General features: G+C 42.3%; 1 protein-coding gene across 1 annotated transcript in view; it reads right to left on the bottom strand.

Annotated features, from left to right (window-relative positions):
• The window catches only part of CCBE1 (collagen and calcium binding EGF domains 1), a 295,390-nt gene that overhangs the window by 3,416 nt on the left and 270,387 nt on the right, over positions 1-21,587 (bottom strand). The window lies entirely within an intron of this gene.

The following is a 21,587-nucleotide window of genomic DNA, read 5'->3' as shown; positions in this document are numbered from 1 at the left end:
ATGCCTCATAGTACACACATATAAGATTCTTAAAGATAGATACTAGGACATGAAATTGCCAGGTAGTAGAGCATATGCATTAAAAGTATGAATAGAGTCAAATCGTACTTCCAGAGTGTATGTACCCAGCACCAACATCCATTCTTCCCATTGCCTCTGTCAACTCTTATTATTATTACTTTTAAACTTCAGCATTAATTTTGGGTGAAATTATCTCAATTTAACAAATTACATTTCTCTGATTCTTAGAGTCTAAGTTTCTCTTCTTGTGTTTACCCATCAATCCTGTCCTGATTTGCCTACTATGCCCTTCTTTCTATAAAATAGTTTTTTCTTCATTGTTATATATGAATTCTTTTATGTAAATAAAAGTATTACATTTTGAGGTAGTCAAATTTAAATCTTTTTCTTTATGGCTTTTAATATTTTATGGGTTGATTAAAAATCCTTCACATAGAGCAAGATTATTCTACATAGGCTCTTATATAATATTTTCTTTTAATACTTTTGAGTTTTGATGTTCATATTTAATCTAATTGGATTTAATCCATGTTAGTGGTGTAAAGTAAGGACTAAGTTTTTCCAAATGGAAAGCCTGTATTCAAACAACTTTTATTAATGATCTAGCCAATGATTTGAAGTGCCAGTTTTATTACACACCAAATTTTAATACACACATAGGTCCATTTCTGATTCCTTTTTTTTTTTTTTTTTTTTTTGAGATGGAGTCTTGCTCTGTCACCCAGGTTGGAGCGCATGCAGTGGCGTGATCTTGGCTCACTGCAACCTCCGCCTCCCAGGTTCAAGCGATTCTCCTGCCTCAGCCTCCTGAGTAGCTAGGATTACGGGCTCCCACCACAATGCCCAGCTAATGTTTGTATTTTCAGTAGAGACAGGGTTTCACCATGTTGGCCAGGCTGGTCTCCAACTCCTGACCTCAAGTGAGCCTCCTGCCTCAGCCTCCCAAAGTGCTGGGATTACAGGCGTGAGCCACAACGCCCGGCCCCTGATTCCTAATTCTATCTACGACTTTTCTATTTGATTACTTACTGGTATAAAAATATGACACCCTTTTAATTATGGTGGCTTTATAATTTGTTTATGTTTTAATATTTGTTAGAGCAAATCTTTCTTTTTTGTTTTGTTTTCAAAATTGGCATGACTAATTCGTGCTGTTACTCTCTTTTAGGAATTTTAGAATGAGAGTGTCAAGTTCCAAGAAAATCTTGTCGAAATGTTGTTTGGGGTTGTTTTGAACATATGTATCAATTTTGGGGAAATAGAAAACTTTACAACATTTAATCTTTCTATCAAAGAACATGGTACTTATTGCCGTTTGTCTAGCTTGTTTTTAAATGTTTGTTGGGAAAGTTTTATAGTTTCTACAAAAAGGTCACATACCTTTCTTGTTAGGTTTATTCCTGGATCCTTTATATTGTTTGTTGCTATGGTGCATACAATCTTTTAAAAATAATTTTCTCATTGCTTATGGCTGGTACATGGCAACACTATGGATGCTTGTAATTTGATCTTGTCTCTGGTCTCTTTATTGCAATCTCTTATGTGTCTTTTTTGTTATGATCTCTTGGTTTTTTATACATAGATTATATATTGGACAAATCATGATAGTTTTGTCTATTTTTTCCTATACTTGCGTCTTTAGATCTCCTGGTGTTCTTCAATTTTACTAAGGTGTATATATGAGTGTGTCTCCTTTCCATTTAACTGCATTTTGTTTGGCTTTTTGAATCTGAAATGTTGTCTTTCAACAATTCAGGAAAATTCTCTGCCATTCTCTCTCTATTACCCTGTCACTTTATCTTTTTCTATTTGTTTTGTTTTGTTTTGTTTTTCGTTTTGAGACAAGGTCTCGCTCTGTTGCCTAGGCTGGAGTGCAGCGGTGCAGTCATGGCTTACTGCAGCCTTGACCTCTCTGACTCCGTCCTCCTGCTTTGGCCTCCCAAGTAGCTGGTACTACAGGGGTACGGTACCACACCTGGCTAATTTTTAGAGATGTGTTCTGTGTTGCCTAGGCTTGTCTCAAACTCCTGGGTTCAAGTGATCCTCCCACCTCAGCCTCCCAAAGTGCTGGGATTACAGGTGTGAGCCATCACGCCCAGCCATGCCCTGTCACTTTCTAATGCTTCCATCTAGAATTCCAATTAGTTTTGTTTTCATCCTTGTCATATTGTTCCGTGAGTCTCTTCCTTCATATTTTTCATCTTTGCCTCCTGGTCTTCAATTTACTTTTCTTCAAATCCATTTTCCAGTTCGCCAATTCTACTGTATCTTACCTGCTGCTTAAACCATCCACTTCATTTTAAAATAATATTTATAGTTTTCATTTAGAGAAGTGCTTTTGGTCCTCTTCCAAATCCGTCTGATCAAATTTGATAGTTCCATGTTCCTTGCATTTTTTCAATGCCTTTTTTTCTTAAATTGTATTAAACATACTTATTGTCAATGATGTATCCAATAATTCCGTATTTGCATTCTTTGCAGTTCATTTCAGCACTTTATTGCCTCCATCAACTCTTATTCCTTTTTTTTTTTTTTTCTGTGTTTAATGATTTTTGACGAGGGGCTCTTGTTTCTTGGAAATGTATCCGTGAGACTTTTCTTGGAGGCCTGAGTTTAAAGTATGTGCATCCAGAGGGATTTGTGTTTGCTTCTGCCAGGTGCCTGGGAACACTATCAGCCTGGGATTATTTGAAACTAAATTTTCATTGCAGACCATTTGAGGTCACAGAAGTTGTTTCAAGTCAGGCTGGTGATGCCTATGGATTCACTGGCTCCTCTGTGGATGTTTTCACCCCTACTCACCCACTGAGCATGTTGCACTTTGAATATCCAGACTTTGGATTAAGGCTTAAATCCAATTTCCTCCCTTATATTGGTTCCCAGGGTTGGGATAACAAAGTGCCACAAATTAGGCTGCTTAAACAGCAGAAACTTACCATCTCACAGTTCTGGGGGCTTGAAGTCCAAAATCAAGGCATTGGCAGAGGTGGTTCCTTCTGAGGGATGTCCCATGCTCTCCCCTGGCTTCTGGAGGTTTGCAGGCGATCTCTAGTATTCATTGGTGTGATGGCATCACCCCAATCTCCGCCTTCATCTTTACATTCTGTGTCCATATTTTCCCCTTTTCATAAGGACACCAGTCATTACATTACATACATTAGAGTCCACCCTAAATGACCTCAACTTAAATTAACGCATTACATCTTTAATAACCCCATTTCCAAATAAGGTCATATTCTGATGTACTGTGCGCTGGAATTTCAACATACGAATTTTGGGAAATACAATTCAACTTATAAAGTCCCTGTTTTGTCCCAAGCTGTCTTTCCGGTCCACATGTACATTTACATGTACATGACATGTGTAGATGTCTATTTAAATGGAGGCTCCAAATAACAAGGGACCAGCAGACATCCAGTAGTAAATACCAACTCAAGTTCCTACTGGCCTCTTTGGATTTGTCATTCTTTCTTTCTTTCTTTCTTTTTCTTTTTTCTTTTTTTTTTTTTTTGAGACTGAGTCTCACTCTGTTGCCCAGGCTGGAGTGCAGTGGCATGATTTGAGCTCACTGCAACCTCCGCCTCACAGGTTCAAGCGATTCTCCTGCCTCAGCCTCCCGAGTAGCTGGGATTACAGGCATCTCTGACCTCTAAATAATCCCCTTAGTTTCCCGTCAAGTCAACCATGCATCTCAAAATATGTTTTTAAAATTTTAATCATCATGTTAAACTTCATTAAAAGAATGGGTTTTTGTGAATATTTAGTCCAAAATATACCTGGAAATGGGAAGCCCTTTTGATGTAAGATGAAGGTAGAAGTCCACATGATTTCTCCTTGGAAAGAAACAAGAATTTCAAATTATTGGTTTAATGTGACCAACATTTTTGAGTAAATCTGTCAAATATTCCTCATCTTTAAAAAGCACAAGATATGAAGGTGATGAAAACTAAACAAAATATAATCCTGGCAGGAATTCTATGTTTAAAAAAAGAAAATATTTAGCAGTACTGTGTATACTGCCTGAACTGGTGACACCCTAATATAAATTTGGAAAGATTCAAATTTGTTTTCTTTCCCCTGACATATTTTTTGAAAAGTTTGAGGGAATCCTCCAATAACTCTTTATCGCACCAACAAATTACAGAGCTATAGAATGAAGACTATCTGCCCCCACATAAGATCTGAATATAATAATATATTTTACTTAGTCGCTTGATTGACTTAAGTAGTTTGATGCTTATAAAGCCTTGATGCATGTGCTAATTTTTCAAGTGGTACATTTTACAGAGAGGATTTGTGTTTGCTTCTGCCAAAACATGGTTTCACAATAACTCAGTTCTCAAATACTAGGATGGAGATCCGTTGAACCATGCCATTAAAAAAAATTGATTTTACACTTTTCTGCCCACCTCTTTCACAACAGCACAGCAAAACCTTAGCTTCTTACCCCAACTCCTCCTTCCCCTCCAACTTCATGCCTTGCCTTCCCCAGGCCTGCCTGTGCCCCCTGGCTGTGCTCCTGGCAAGAACTGTTTTCCTCCCACTGTCACTGCTTTTTAAAATGAGATGCATTCTGCAGCATTCTTTCTCTCTTCATCTCCCTTCTCTTCCTCAGTTCTATTTCTGGATGAGTACACTGGCACATGTTTTTATTGTCAGGTTACACTTTCCCCCTGGTCAAAGAGAAGATGAATATGGAAGGGAGGCTCCTACATATTATTTATGTTTCAAGTCTAATACAGAGGTTCTCAATGTATGGTTCATAGAACTTGTTAGAGAGGCAAATGTTCCAGTTCTACCCCCCAGATCTACTGAATCTCGCACGCTGGGGGTGGAACCAGCAATCTATTTTAACAATCTCTCCAGGTGATTCTTTTTTTTTTTTGAGATGGAGTCTCACTCTGTCACCCAGGCTGGAGTGCAGTGGCAAAATTTTGGCTCACTACAACCTCCACCTCCTGGGTTCAAGTGATTCTCCTGCCTCAATCTCCCGAGTAGCTGGGATTACAGGCATGGGCCACCACACCCAGCTAATTTTTTTATTTTTAGTAGAAACAGGGTTTCACCATTTGGCCAGGCTGGTCTTGAACTCCTGACCTTAGGTGATCTGCCCACCTCGGCCTCCCAAAGTGCTGAGATTACAGGCTTGAGCCACCGCGCCTGGCCCAGGTGATTCTGATGGGCACACACATGTTTGATAACTGCAGGGCTAAGGGCTAACGTCTCTTTTCTTTTTTTTTTTTTTTTTTTTGGGACGAAGTTTTACTCTTGTCGCCCAGGCTGGAGTGCAGTAGTGCTATCTCAGCTCACTGCAACCTCCACCTCCAGGGTTCAAGCGATTCTTCTGCCTCAGCTTCAAAAGTAGCTGGGATTACAGGCATTCACCACCATGCCCAGGTAATTTTGTATTTTTAGTAGACATGGGGTTTCACCACGTTGGCCAGGCTGGTCTCAAACTCCTGACCTCAGGTGATCCGCCCACCTCGGCCTCCCAAAGTGCTGGGATTACAGGCGTGAGCCACCACAGCCTCCCAAAGTGCTGGGATTACAGGCGTGAGCCACCACATCCAGCCTTTTTTTTTAACCTTTCTTCTCTTACCAGGCGTGTGTGCAGTTCCTTCCAGAGGCCCCTGGCAGTGCTGACAAGCATCAGTCTCTTCTTACAAATGCTGGCAACAGGAAAAGCATATTTCCAAAGGGCAAGCATTCAAACATGTAAATGTGAGCATTTCACTGCCTCCTCTTCCAAGATTAGAGTATTTGGACAAGAAAAAAAGCAAGTCTGAGAGCAAACAGCCACTCCAAGCTACTCAATGCCATAACCAAAAAAAGCAATATATCTCTAGTCTTCACCTTTTCAGAATTTATCTCACCAGCCCTGGGGTCTCTTAAGTGGCAAAGGACGAGAGGATGAATAACTTATCTTATTTCTGTTGAAACAGGTTATAGAATGTTTGTAGTCCATCCCAGAAATGAGGCTGAGTTTTGGAGTGAGGACTTTGTTAACCTTCACTTGCAGAGCATTTGTTTGTTGAGGGTTTTAACAGTTGGATTAGGTTTGACTGAATATTACAGAAAACTCAAAATACTAGTAATTTCAGTGGTTAAAAGAGACTCAAGTTCCTCTTTCTCTTACATACAAGGCCAGGGGCAGGCAGTTGTTGATGAAAAGAGTCAAACTCTGTAAAATATTTGAAGAGATTTATTCTGAGCCAAATGTGAGTGACCATGGCCTGTGACACAACCCTCAGGAGATCTTGAGAACATGTGCCCAAAGTGGTCGGGGTGCAGCTTGGTTTTATAAGTTTTAGGGAGGCATGAGACATCAATCAAATACTTTTAAGAAATACATTGGTTTTGTTTAGACAGGCGGGACAACTCAAAGTGGGGGCTTCCAGGTTACAAGTAAATTTAAACATTTTCTGGCAGACGGTTGAATTTGTCTAAAGACCTGGTACTGATAGAAAGGAATGTTCAGGTTAAGATAAAGGGTTGTGGAGACCAGGTTTTATTGTGCAGAGGAAGCTCTCAGATAGCAGACTTCAGAGAGAACAGGTTGTAAATTGTTTCTTATCAGACTTAAAAAGGTGCCTGGATCTTAGCTGATTATCTCCTGGATCTGGGAAGGAATGAAGAAAAACAAAGGGGAGAGGGGATTCTCCATAGAATGTGGATTTTTCCCACAAGAGGCTTTGCAGGGCAATTTCAAGGTATGGCAAGGAAATATATTTTGAGGTAAAACATTTTGATTTTCTTCCCTGTTATACCAGCGTCAGATTGGAAAGTAAGTCACGATATACAGGGCTAAATAAAACCCATCTGATGAGAATTTATGGTTTGTAGGGCATGACTCCCCAGACGTTTAGAAAGGGGTCAATGATTGGGGTACTGGCTCCATGATTGTCAGGGACCCTGGCTCCATATTCTTTACGCCCTGCCATCCTGAATGAACCACTTCCTAGTATAAAACAGCTGCTTAAGTTCTCAGCATCATATCCAAATTCCAGCCAGCAGAAAGGAGGAAGGGCTTCCTTTTAGGGAATGTTCTAGAAGTTACACATAATTTTTGCTTACATCCAGTGACAGATACCTAGTCACATGACCATCTCTAGTTGCAAGGGAGACTGGGAAATGTAGTCTTTATTTTGGATGGCCATGAACCCAGCTGAAAACCAGGAATAAACACACTAAGTGAGAGAGTTAGGGGCAATTAGCAGTCTCTGCCTCAGAGGTCCAATTTTAAGGGCCATAGGCCACACCTACACCACTTCTGGCTTTCCAGGTCTATCTTAGAAATTGTAGCCTGAAGTTTTTTGTTTTTGTTTTTTGGCCAGTTCTGCTGATAGACTTACCTTCTTCTTCCCTCACTTCTAATTAGATTCAACAACTACAATAAATCAGGTGACTCTCTGGGGTGCCGAGGAAGTTTTAAATTGCTTATTACTATTTTTTGACATGGAGTCTCACTGCGTCACCCAGGCTAGGGTGCAGTGGTGCAATCTTGGCTCACTGCAACCTCCGCCTCCCGGGTTCAAGCGATTCTTCTGCCTCACCCTCCTGAGTAGCTGAGACTACAGGTGTGCACCACCACATCTGGCTAATTTTTGTGTATATATATATTTTTAAGCAGAGACAGGGTTTCGCCGTGTTGGCCAGGGTGGTCTCAAACTCCAGACCTTAGATTATCCATCCTCCTCGGCCTCCCAAAGGGCTAGGATTCCAGATGTGAGCCACTGCACCCAGCTGCTTATTAATTCTTTGCATTCTTCCATGCAACTCACTTTGGAGACTTCTGAAGTTGCAAGTGCCACATTCTGAAACTACTTGTGATTCTCTGAAAGACAGCACCTTGACTTGGAGCTCTCAGACAGAACATGAAGCAAAGCACTCTTTGTGGCGGAAAAGATGGCTTGCTGTGATAAAAGGTAGCTCTTTGGGGTCTTTAATGGTATTTAAAAGTATAAAAAGGCGTAGATTGAGATCAAAAAGTTTGAGAACTGCTGAGATACATATTCACTAATGAATCAATCGCTATAGCCAAGACTTCTCTAGCAACCGAAATTCACATTCATTCATTTATGTAATAACTATTCACCTACTGTATTCTAGGCATTGCTGGGCATCAAAGATACCATGTAGATAGGCCTGAGTCATACACATGTCCAAGTCTTGGAAGTGGGATATCACAACCCTATCAAATGGGTTCCCCAAAGAAAAGATAGATTATTATTTTTTTACCAGAAAGAAGAATTGTTGGGTAGTCAACAATAACAGAGATACCCTTATCCCGCAGTAGATACTATGTTTGTTGATGAAACTCAAATTCTCTAATTCATTTTAGTGGAATTTACTGAGTTGGCCAATGAGGTGGAGGAAGTAGTCCCATTTCACCCATGTCCCTTTTATTGAAGGCTAGAAAGAATGGGGAGAAGGTGATATTAATGGGGCCTGGTAGTATAGAAGGGGTCCTGAAGAGAATTCCACATTAAGATTTTTAGCTTGTTGGAGCTTGAAAAATTCTTTTCAGTAGGGCCCAAACCTAATCCTAGTGCTTTTTGCCTGTGGCCATGGGGAGAGTCAGGAAACAACTGTGCCAAATCCCCACATAAATATTAATAGAAGATTAACCCACTAGCGATTTCCAGAGGAAAGACCTTGCCCAGAAATGGCAGTGAAGGTTGGAGAATTCAGCTTCCTTCACCAATACTGGGCCCATGAGTAAGAAAGGAAAATGAAGAGTGAAAAACAGAGACAGAGGATTGATTTCATTTCATCCAAAGTGTCTGGCTTTGGTTTCTCCAGCACAGAGCCCATTCTATAAAATGGAACTTGTTTTAGAAAAGGAGATGGCTCAGAACTTCCCCTCAAGGGAATGTTGTTTGCAACCCAAGTGGATACTGGACTGTGACCTCTACCTCAGAATACATAGCACTTTCATTCAATAACAAGCAAGTGATTTTTTCTCACTAAATTCATGCAATTTTGGTTTTTTGCTATTTCTTCTTTTTTGTTTACTTATTCATGGTTTTTGTTTTTAACTCATGCAAGTTTGAAAGACTTATTAAAGATATTTTTATTCCTACATTCATACAGAAGTGGAGGAATTATTATCATTGTCTTAGTCTGTTGGGGCTGCTACAACAAAATACTATAAACTGGGTAGCTTATAAACAACAGAAATGCATTACTTGTACTTATGGGGGCTGGGAAATCCAAGATCGAGGTACCATCAGATTCAGCATCTGGTGAGAGCCTGCTTTCTAGTCATAGATGGCACCTTCTTTCTGTGTCCTTACGTGGTGAAAGGGCAAGGCAGCTCTCTAGAATCTCTTTTATAAGGGCACTAATTCCACTCATGAGGGTTCCATCATCAGGACCTAATTACTGCCCACCCCAAAGACCCCCACCTCCTAATACCATCATCTTGGGAGTTAGAATTTCAACATATGAATTTTCAGGGACACAAATATTCAGACCATAGCAATATTGAACATCCACTGCCCAGCTTTTACAATTATCAACACACATGCAATATTGTTTTATCTATATTACCACCACATCCCTTACCCAATGAGATTATTTTAGAGAGATCATGTAAAGACATCCTTTAAATACTTATTCTTAAAAGATTTTCAAAATCATAAAATACATACAGGGTGTTTTAATGCTGTTAGGAACAGATCTCCACAAGCTTACAAATCAGAATTAGATAAAACTGGCCAAAACAACCATTTTCCATTTTTCCCTCCCACACCTCTCTCCACCTGCCCCTAAATGAGTCATCTCAATCAAGAATAATTATGGAGATATTTGGACATCCTCTATGCCAACAGCATAATTTGATTATTGGCCCAAGGTCAAAGAATTGTGAATCTGCAAACAAATCCACACAAGCGTGTGTTTCTCCCTCCCATTTTGAAACCAAATGACCCCAACATTTGGTTTGCTATAAACATCTTTCACTTTTCACTCTCCCATGGCATTTGAAGGAAATCTTTTGCCTATGTCTGGATTTCCTCACATGCATTCCCTGAGGAATTTCATTAGTTGTGAAATACCAGGATGTTTACAGCAGAGACATTTTTCTTCTGAGAATGGAGTTCAGAGTTCTGACGGATGGTGGTAACGACATTAGGATGCTATATCTCAAAAGGACAAAAGAACGTGTCTAAAATTTCAGATCCACAGCTTTGTGGGCACTTGCATTGAACCCATGCAAACTTAACAGATAAGAAAAGATACACTTCCATGTAAAAATAAAAATAATTGAAGTAAAACCTCCAAGTCACTATAATGTAGACTTGAAAGTCCCAGTTTTAAAAAATGCATCTCATCCCTAACTGATTTACTGAACAGAGTAAATTAGTTGGGCATCAAAACTGGCTTTTAACTTTTGATGAATTCACCCTCTCCTTTTTGACTGTGGCTCCCTTCATGAAATCCTGCCCAAATTTTAACTTTCTAGGCACCTTTGAGATTTAAGACCAAGTCCTGTTCATTATTAAAACCTGAGCCTTGAATTTGATTTAAAGCTTGGCTCTTCCCGGCTCCCAAACCCAGTGGGGGCTGGGGCTGTGGGCCTGGCTGTTTGGAAGGAAGCGAAGTCCGGTTCTGAGACTCCTCTACCTCCTGCTTACCTGCCTCTGCTAATTCAAGCTTTTAGAGGGATGGCAAGAGGCTGGAAGAAAAAGGCCAGCTTTGGTGGCTGCACACACATCAGAGTAAGGAACGGTCCCTGGCCTTGGGTCCCTGCCTCTCCTTTCCCCTCTGTGTTCCTTCATTTTCACACATCAGGGAGTAGATGGTTGCCTCACCTTCTTCCCAGGGGCAATCATCCACAATCCCTTGAAGCCCTGTGAAAGAGGCTACTCCCACTGGGCCTCTGACTTCATTGGAACAAGTGTTATCTCTATGAATAAGTATATCCCCTCTGTTCAGGGCACACATGCCAAACACCCCTTTCTCCTTCCCCATGGTAATGGGGAGGTCTAGTGAAGAGGAGACTGGGATCATCCTCCCAAGAATGCTTGTGGCAGGTCTTGCTTCAGGGGCAAACAACATAGACCTGGCACACATCCAGCCAGAGAACACGCTGCCCTCTTACATTCTTAAGGCACCCCAAGTTGTTATGAGTAAACCTTTGGAGCCCCCTCTCACTTGGCTTTAGGGATGGGTACCTCTCCCCTAGCCACAATCTAAATAGGGACAAAACTTGTCATCAAGAATACCGTATTTTCTGTAAGGCTGTCTACATCTCCCTCAACCCGGTCCTCTTATCCCACAGCTGGGGTCAGGTGGGAGAGGCACAGTTCTGAATACGAGCTGCTCACTAAGCTCCCTGGGGAGGTGGCAGCTCTCAAACTATTTGATGATGCTCACTTAAGAACATGGGGATGCTGACTGGGCATAGTGGCTCATGCCTATAATCCCAGCACTTTGGGAGGCCGAAGTGGGTGAATTATGAGGTCAGGAGATCGATACCATCCTGAACAAAGTGATGAAACCTAATATCTACTAAAATACAAAAACTTAGCTGGATGTGGTGGTGCACGCCTGTATTCCCAGCTACTCAGGAGGCCAAGGCAGGGGAATCGCTTGAACCCAGAGGCGGAGGTTTCAGTGAGCCAAGATCGTGCCACTGCACTCCAGCCCAGTGACAGAGCAAGACTCCATCTCAAAAAAAAAAAAAAAAAAAAAAAGAACATGGGGATGCCTAGTGCATTTTGCCCTCAGCTTTGAGTCTAAAACACAGTTTTGGTTCAATAGGAAAATTCCACTTCCTGGGCAGGACTTGCAGGTTGTGAAGTGAAACCCACATATCTACGCTCATAGATACTGAGCATAGAGGAGGGAATAGGAGACCTATTAGAGGCTGTCTCTTATTGGCCAGTATGCATAGGCACTTGCTTTTCCTTAAAAAAGGTAAAAGCCAGAATAGGGAGTATAAAGGATGAAGAATCCAGTTGCAAATTGTAAAATAAAGATTGCTCAGCAAACTTCTGTAAGGAAAAAGAAATAAAAAGGAGACGGGGCTTCAGTATGTACCAGTACAGATCTGTGACTTCATTCACTAGATTATAATCTATGTATAAATAAATGTACAATCCCATTAAGACAAGGACAAGTGCTGACCGTAGTATATGAGAGCATTCAATACATATCTGCTAAATAATTAAGTGAATGGAAGTAATTGAGGGCCACTGGTGGCTGTATCTTTAGCAACCGCTTGCTTTCTGTTAACATTTTCTGAGCACTTAATATGCACCAAGTACTGCTGTAGTTCTCCAGCAACTATGAAGATAGTTAACTCTTGTCCTTAAGTAGTTTGTGACTAAGGGTAGGAGACAGATTGGCACAACTGCCTACAAATAAAACCTCCAGATTCCATTTGGGAGAAAGCAAGGACCCTGTCTTTGAAGTCAGAAAGGAGTGGGAAATGGGGAAGACCCTGGTACAGCTCCTACCTGGACACAGCCCTGATCCAAACTGTTCCAAATGAGGTGGAATTCATGTCTTCATGTTCCCTAGTATGACGCGAGGGTCACCCAGCTAGTAATGGAAGTGACTCAAAAACCATGAAATTCACAACGACGGTGGTGGAGAGACCATTCATTGTATTACAGGAGAAGATGCTTTTGAGAGAACAAAGCTCCTGGGTTGTTTCAGCTAATTTTACAATTCCACCCTCTTTCCTGGAATCTAGCTATGCCCAAGTTTAGCTCTGAGATTAATTCTGTCTTCCTCCTCATTATATTTCACATATTCCTTCAACATTGCTTTGTTTGGGCCCTAACATGGAGTCACGTGACTACCTTCTCCATGTACCTGATGGTTAATGGATGAACCTGCCTTTGTAACTGAAAGCTGTAACCTGAGTGAATGGTCCCTAAGCAGGGGAATGAGTGGTGAGAATTTCAGACTTGAGGCAGACACTGGAAGGATTGTCAATTGCAACAAGTTTCCTCAGGCCCCTTCTATGCACCCAGGATCCCTCACACCATCCTTTTATCCCCGAGGGACCCCAGGGCAAATTTCTCCTGAGAATCGTACTCAGATTTCTTGGCTTCAGTGGGGACTTCTGGAATCAAGTAGAAGGCATGAAAGAAACTGAAGTGCCCAAGGGAGGGATGCCTGTGTACCTCTTTGCAAGATAAGTGTGTGTGCGTGGGGTGAGGGTAGTATAGCAGCAGCCCCCAGTACCATCTGACCACAGATAAGCTACCGAGGTGAAACTGTGAGTCCAGTAATCACGGGATTGGCAGAGGAAGGCTTAGATGCAATGAAGTTGCTGATTACTCCACAAAGACTCAGCAAGAAAAGTTCTCTACACAGATCACAGATTTTATCCTTGGTAGAAAGGTGCCTATGTAGCTGGAAAAGCCAATAAATACCTGGGGGCTAACTTCATTTATCTGGAACACACATAATCTCAGCAACCCAAAGACCTTCATTCCACTTCTTGTGAATATTGACATGCAAAGCCTGTGTCAGTCTGGCTGGTAGTATTGGATCTCAGTGGTCAATAGCCACATAGAATAAGCCGTGAAGGAAAAATGTATTTGGCTGGTATTCTTGGAAGGCTCTTTTGAAAGGACCACTTTTTGAAATGTTTTCCAGCTGTTATTTCCTTTCTGAATAATCTGAGCCTAATTTGATTTGTGCACCTTTTTCTTTTCCAGAAGGCAAATTACCTGCCTATGAGTAGTTGTGTATATGATCTGCTGGTTTTGGCTGAGAGTTTTACAGAACTGGAAATAAATGACCCCGTCGGTACATGGGAGAAGTGTTCCTTTCACATTACGTGGTCCTGCAATTACATGGTATGATGGCAGTTAGTAAGATTCTGTGTATCGTCTCCAGAGCCCTAGGGTAAAAAGGTCTATAGCCATGTCCAAGATGGGTTGGGGCAGATCCAGCACATTACATTACTGTGAGGGGGTGGTGGGGAACACAGCTAAGAACGTCCATGGGTTACATTTTTTTTTAAACCCGACAAAACTTGACTTTGGAAACTTCTGTCTGCATACATCACAGAAACTTTGTAAAGCAAAAAGTGACTACAGATACAACTCTACCTCTGATTTAATCATTTTTCCCACCCAGCTCTCATCCCCAGGGTGGTTGTGATGCTAAAGATAGAAGAGGATAAGAAGCCACAGAAAACAGGCTGGAGGAGAAGTGGGGATTCAGCACATAAGTTGTCACCTCACCAGAATCGATGAGAATCAGGAGTCCCTGAATCGCCTGGGGATGCTGGTGAAAGCAACACCATGCGGGAACAGGTGAATGAAGCTTACCCAGGTCAACGTGCTGCATGGACGTCATTTCTGCCCTCCCACCTGGGGAACCAGCCTCCAAAATATTAGCAACTTGTGGCAAGGCCAGGGCCCATGCTGGGGAGGGAGTCACCTTCCCAGTCTCCCTACCCAGAATCTCCCCCCAGGCATTTTCTTCCCCCTTAGCAGCTATCAACTTGATGCCTGCTGACATGTTAATGGAGAGGTAAGGTTTAATGTGTGCCATTTCCCAGGGAAACTATGTTTTAAATCATCAAAGACATAGGGATTAAATAATTGAGACATAATAGCCATATGTGAATTTCTGATGCTTGTCAGAGTTCTAAATTAATGTAATTTTCTCCTGCTCCCATCTAAAGTCCAGAGCACACGCTCTGTGTGAGGGAAGACTTTGCTACTCACGGTGTGGTTCCCAAACAGCAGCACTGATACTACCCGGGAGCTTGCCAGAAGGCAAACCTCAGATCCCTGAATCAGAATCTTCACTGTCATAAAATCCTCAGATGGTTCATATGCACAAAAAAGTTTGAGAACATCAGTCTAAGCAAGTGGTTTTCAAACTGTGGGCTGCTACCGAAGAAGTCAATTCAGTGGTTGTGACCAGGACATTTTTTTTTTTTTTTTTTAAGACAGGGTCTCACTCTGTTGCCCAGGATGGAGTGTAGTGACACAGATCAGAGCTCACTGCAGCCTCGAACTCCTGGGCTCAAGTGATCCTTCTGCCTCAGCCTCCTGAGTGGCTAAGACTATAGATGTGCACCCAGCTATTTTTTTTTTCTTTTAGTTTTGTAGGGCTACACAGGGTCTCACTTTGTTGCCCCAGCTGGTCTTGAACTGCTGGCTTCAAGCAATCCTCTTGCCTCAGTCTCCTAAAGTGCTGGGATTTTAGGTATGAGCTACTGTGCCCAGCCAGGATTTTTTTTTAAAAAGCAAATTGCACAGAGAAAATGAGAGTGCACCCTATGTAGTAAAGATAAATATCGTAAAACTTATGTCTCAATTGCATATAGACATATTTGAATGTTGTGTCACTGTGTAAAATATGTTTTCCCAGTGGGTCATTGTCAAAAACATTTGAAGCCTGCCGATCTTATGACATGGCTGGTTATTTACATATCAAGGCAGTCTATGTTTTATTCTTTAACAAAGTTCACCCATCAGATTAATGTTTGCAGCTCATTAATTTAATCCCTATGCAAAGACACTTGAATTAAAACATGCCTTCTATTGTTCCCTCACTTTTAGCATGAAGCTTTAGAAGAAATATATGTTGATCAGTGACTAATAAAGATTTGCCATATTCTTTCTAGAAAAGAACCTTTCCTGAACAACAGCATGTTTCTTTTTATTAGCTAATGTTATTTAACCTATTTTTTTTGAGTTTTGACTCTGATATGGTTAAGCTTTGTGTCCCCATCCAAATCTCATATTGAATTGTAATCCCCATAATCCCCACGTGTCAAGGGAGAGACCAGGTGGAGGTAACTGAATCATGGGGGGAGGATTCCCTCATGCTGCTATTGTGATAGTGAGTTCTCATGAGACCTGATGGTTTTATAAGGGGGTCTTCTTACTTTGCTCAGCATTTCTCCTTCCTGCCACCTTGTGAAGATGCCTTGCTTCCCTTTTGCCTTCCGCCATGATTGTAAGTTTCCTGAGACCTCCCCAACCATGCTGAACTGTGAGTCAATTAAACCCCTTTCCTTTATAAATTATCTGGCCTCAGGCAGTTCTTTATAGCAGTATGAAAACAGACTAATACAGACTCCCAGTTATTTTGGGGCCATATCGAATACTAAGTACAGTTGACCCTTGAACAACATGGGTTTGAACTGGGTGCATCCACTTATACGTGGACTTCCTTCTGCCTCTGCCACCGGAGACAGAGAGACCAGCCCCTCCTCTTCTTCCTCAGCCTCAACCTACTCAACCTGAAGATGAGGATGAAGATTTTACGATGATCCACTTCCACTTAATAGTAAATATATTTTATGATTTTAATAACATTTTCTCTAGCTTATTTTTGAAGAATGTAGTATATAATACCTATAAAATACAAAACATGTATCGATCAACTGTTTATTAGTGGTAAGGCTTCTGATCCATAGAAAGCTATTAGTAGTTATGTTTTTGGGGAGTCAAAAGTTATCTGCAGATTTTTGACTGCATGAGGTGTTAGGAATCAACTATAACAGTGATTATATTAGTATCATTCTTCTTTTATTATTTTCCATTAACATCTGAATCGTTTTACTATATACTTGTTAGCCATCTCATAGCAGGAGGTCAGAAAGGTTGTCAACCCAGCATAGATTAGAAAATTGGATGGTGGGAAACAAAAGGCGCTGTGGCTGGACAGTTTTCTTGTGACTTTCTGCACCATGGAGGCCCATTCTGTGAAGTCACGTGTGATTCCAAATTGGGAGAGAATGTGGGGCTGAGTGTCTGTGCTATGTTTATCTGATGGGATTAAACCAGCACAGCACATTAATGTTCTGAAATACACCTGTGTGTTATGAATGTTTACCTCTTAGGATATGTATACATTGAGGATACCAAAAGTACCTACCTTACAGGATTTTGAGAAGACTAAATGCATTAACTGAATTAGCTTCACTATATAAATATTCATTCAACTCCTATTGTGTCCTGGATATTGTGGCAGATGCTGGGAATACGGTAGAAAAATAGTTCCTGCCGGGCGCGGTGGCTCACGCTAGTAATCCCAGCACTTTGGGAGGCCGAGGCGGGCGGATCACGAGGTCAGGAGATCGAGACCACGGTGAAACCCCGTCTCTACTAAAAATACAAAAAAATTAGCCGGGCGTGGTGGTGGGTGCCTGTGGTCCCAGCTACTCGGAGAGGCTGAGGCAGGAGAATGGCGTGAACCCGGGCGGCGGAGCTTGCAGTGAGCCGAGATTGCGCCACTGCACTCCAGCCTGGGCGACAGAGCAAGACTCCGTCTCAAAAAAAAAAAAAAAAAAAAAAAGAAAGAAAAAGAAAAATAGTTCCTGCTCCTGAGGATTTTCTAGCCTAGCAAGGAAGCAGATAAGCAAGTACAGTGTCTGCCGGGTGCAGTGGCTCACGTCTGTAATCCCAGCACTTTGGGATGCTGAAGTGGGCAGATCGCTTGAGTCCAGAAGTTTGAGACCAGAGTGGGCAACACAGGGAAACCCTGTTTGTACAAAAAATACAAAAATCAGCTGGGCATGGTGGCTCGTGCCTGTGGTCTCAGCTACTCAGGAGTCTGAGGTGGGAGGATTATTTGGGCCTGGGAGGCAGAGGTTGCAGTGAGCCGAGATCATGCCACTGCATTCCAGCCTGGGCGACAGAGCAAGACCTTGTCTCAAAGAAAACCCCCAAAAACAAAAAGAAAAAAACAATTACAGTATCAATTCTCATAGTGCAGACAGTCAACAAACAAGTACAGTCATGCATCAATTAACAACAGGGATACATTCTGAGAAATGTCTCATTAGGTGTTTCATTGCTGTGTGAACATCATGGGATGTACCACTTACACAAACCTAGATGGCATAGCCTGCTACACACCTAGGCTGTATGGTATAACCTATTGCTCCTAGGCTGTGAACCTGTACAGCATGTTATTGTATTGAATACTGCAGACAATTGTAACACAATGATGAGTATTTGAGTATCTAAACAGGAAAGGTACAGTACAAATACTGAATAAAGATAAAAAATGGTACACCTGTATATGGCACTTACTATGAATGGAGGCTGCAGGACTGGAAGTTGCCGTGGGTGGGTGAGTGAGCGGTGAGTGAATGTGAAGGCCTAGGACATTGCTACACTACTGTAGACTTTGTAAACACTGTACACTTAGGTTACACCAAATTTATTTAAAAATAATGTTATGTAATGGCTATCACGTCACTAGGCGAAGCAAAGTTTTCAGCTCCCGTATAATCTTATGGGTCTACCGTTGTACCTGCGATCTGCCATTGACTAAAATGTCATGATGTGGCACCTGACCGTACACTGCTTCAATAGTTTCCGAATGCGTTTCCCTACTTCCATTCTTATCTCTTCAGCAACTCTCTATGGGTCCACTAGGAAATGCAAAGTCCTCTTGCAAGGCCTTAAGGCCTTGCCTCGCCCCTGCCTGCCTCTGCAAGGCATCTCCTACCCCACTTTCCCCCACTTATTCTGTTCCAGCAACATGGGTGGCCCCATTGCTAGTCTTTGAGCACACCAAGCAGGTCTGCGTCGGGGTCTGGCTGTAACCTCTGTGTGGATCACTTTCATCTACAGGGCTCACTTCTCCCTTTGTTCAGGCCTCTGCCCATACACCACCTTTCCAGAAGGCCCCATCTAAAGTACACGCTCCCACCCTCTGTTATTTTTCACTCCTCTACCCTACGTACTTTTCCCCACGGCACTTCTTAGCACTGATATATAGTGTGGTGGTTAATTTTACTGTCAATTTGGCTGGGCCACAGCACCCAGATATTTGGTCAAACATTCTAGATGTTTCTATGAATGTACTTTTTAGATGACAGTAACATTTATATTAGTAGACTAAAGCACATTACCTCCATAATGTGGGTGGGGCTCATCCAATCAGCTAAGGGCCTTAATAGAAAAAGGCTGACCTTCCAAGCAGTGAGGAATTCTTCTAGCAGGAAGCCTGCGGACTCCAACTGCAATGCCAACTCTTCTGTCTCCAGCCTGCCAGCCTGGCAGATTTTACACTTCCAGATCTACAGTTGCATGAGCCAATTTCTTAAAATAAATCCCTGTCTCTTGGTGCTGTTTCTCAAGAACTGTGACTGATACATGTAATTCTGTTTGTCTTCCTGGACCAGAAGCTATACTCCACCAGTGCAGGAACTTTGTACCATTCAATATTCTCTATCCTCACTGTCAATACGTTTTTGTTGAATGAAGTGAATAAGAATTTCAAGTTGGAAAAAAAAATGCTATTAAAGGAAATAAGCAGGATAAAAGTCAATAGGGAGAAAATTTCCTTCTTGTACTGGGTTGAAGTGTCCCCTCAAAATTCATATCTACAGGAGCCTCAGAATGTGACCTTATTTGGAAATAATCTTTGCAGATATAACTAAACTGAGATGAGGTCATATTGCATTAAGACAACAAGTAGTACCTGGGAACTCGTGGACACAGGAAGGGGAACATCACACACCGGGGACTGTTGTGGGGTTGGGGGAGGGGGGAGGGACAGCATTAGGAGATATACCTAATGCTAAATGACGAGTTAATGGGTGCAGGAAATCAACATGGCACGTGGATACATATGTAACAAACCTGCACATTGTGCACATGTACCCTAAAACCTAAAGTATTTTGAGAAGTCTCGCTCTGTTGCCCAGGCTGGAGTGTAGTGGCACAATCTCAGCTCACTGCAACCTCTGCCTCCTGGGTTCAAGCGATTCTTGTGTCTCAGCCTCCCAAGTAGCTGGGATTATGGGCATGCACCATCATGCTTGGCTAACTTTTGTATTTTTAATAGAGATGGGGTTTCACCATGTTGGCCAGGTTGGTCTCGAACTCCTGACCTCAAGTGATCTGCCCACCTCAGCCTTCCAAAGTGGTGGGATTACAGGCATGAGCCACAATGCCTGGCCACTAGTAGCATCTTGATAAGAAGAGAAAATAGGTACACAGAAGACTTAGAGAGAATGCTGGAGACCACTATGTGAAGCTGCAGAGGCAGGAGGGTAGAACACCATGTGATATTGGAGGCGAGGAATGCCAAGACTGTGGGCAAACACCAGAAATGACACAGGGATCAGATGGTTGCTCCCAAGAGCCTCCAGAAGGTGCCGGTCCTACTGACACATTGATTTCAGACTTCCAGCCTCCAGAACTGTCAGACAATAAATTTCTGTTGTTTCAAGCCACCCAGTTTGTGGTACTGTTTTGGCAGCAGAAGAAACTCATCCACCCCTCCACCAGTTCCCCAGATCTTATGATCCAACTGCCGTCACCCACACATCTTGGCAGAGTTGCCTTTTCCTTGTGGACCACCCAGTGGCTGAGCGCCACTTCCCATTTGGCCGTCCTGTAACCCTGCATCTAGACATGAGCAAGGCTGTGGAAATTTGCACACGGAGCCGAGCTGGGGTATTTCAAGGTTTTGGGCTTCAAAAGCATAGCGAGCTTTGTCAAAACTGCAGTGTCCTGGTTGAGAAGAAACAAGCCTCAAATTTTGCTGAGAATCAAGACTGGAACACGTGATGTTATCCATCAGCTGCACAGTGAGATGTCAAGAGGCCATGAGGACTGTAAGTGCTCAACCAGCTTTTGGTTCATTAAATTAAGGGCTGGAAAAATTATATATGAAGTTGTCTCCCAGATTTCCATAATCTGCTATGTCACCTAGAGCCTTCGTAAAGCTGCTGTCTGGGAAAGGCTGGAAGGGGCCATGAGGTCCTGTGCAGCTGGCGTGAATGCTGTTGGCTGCTTTGAGCGTGTGGCTCTGGGAAGGAGTGCATCGCGGAGCCAAGGGTGGGCTCCCTTGGCATGAACCCTTATTGGCTCTTGTAGCGCCCAATACTTCGTAGCTTATTGCGGTTTGTAATCGCATATTTATGTGATTGTTTTGTCTGGAAGGATCCTTATCTGTTTTGCCGAAAATCCCCAGCAGGACAGGGATTAAGATGTTTTTGCTCCCAATTGTGTCTGCAGTGCATAGCACAGTGCCCAGATTGCAATAGGCACTTAAATATTTACTAACTGAAGTGAGATATATAAATACAGGTTAACTTCAGGACACTAAACACACCCTGCTAAGGGTGGCTAAAATCCCTTAGAAATAAGCTCGCATTTTATCCTACCACTCCACTACCCATACGGCCCAATTGGCAAAAATTTCCCTGACTTTAGCTACCAGTTCATGAGAGTTCCTCCCTCCAACTTTATTTTTAAGGTAGTCAACTTTCCCCCCACCCTAAAAGGAAATTTTTTCTTTTTAAAAAGTCTGCTTTATTCAAAAGAGGCAGACTGGTTCCTGGGGTTCCTGCCCTTCTAGGGGAAAGTGCCACATTTAATAAAACTTATTTTTTTTTTTTTAGGGATGGGGTCTTGCTATGTTGCCCAGACTGGACTTGAACTCCTGGGCTCAAGTGATCCTCTCGCTCCAGTGTCTGGGACCACAGGCGTGAGCCACTGCATCCCCCCAGAGGAAATCCTACATGGAATTCTAATCCAAAACAGAAAACTAGTTGGACACTGAGTCACTGTGAGTGCAGCGCTGGGGGCAGGGAGCACTCAGTCTTCACAGGC

This window comes from Symphalangus syndactylus, chromosome 1, assembly GCF_028878055.3.
Source record: "Symphalangus syndactylus isolate Jambi chromosome 1, NHGRI_mSymSyn1-v2.1_pri, whole genome shotgun sequence".
Taxonomy (NCBI): domain Eukaryota; kingdom Metazoa; phylum Chordata; class Mammalia; order Primates; family Hylobatidae; genus Symphalangus; species Symphalangus syndactylus.
The sequence above is the reverse complement of the archived record's forward strand: the minus strand, read 5'-3'. Positions and strand labels throughout refer to the sequence as shown.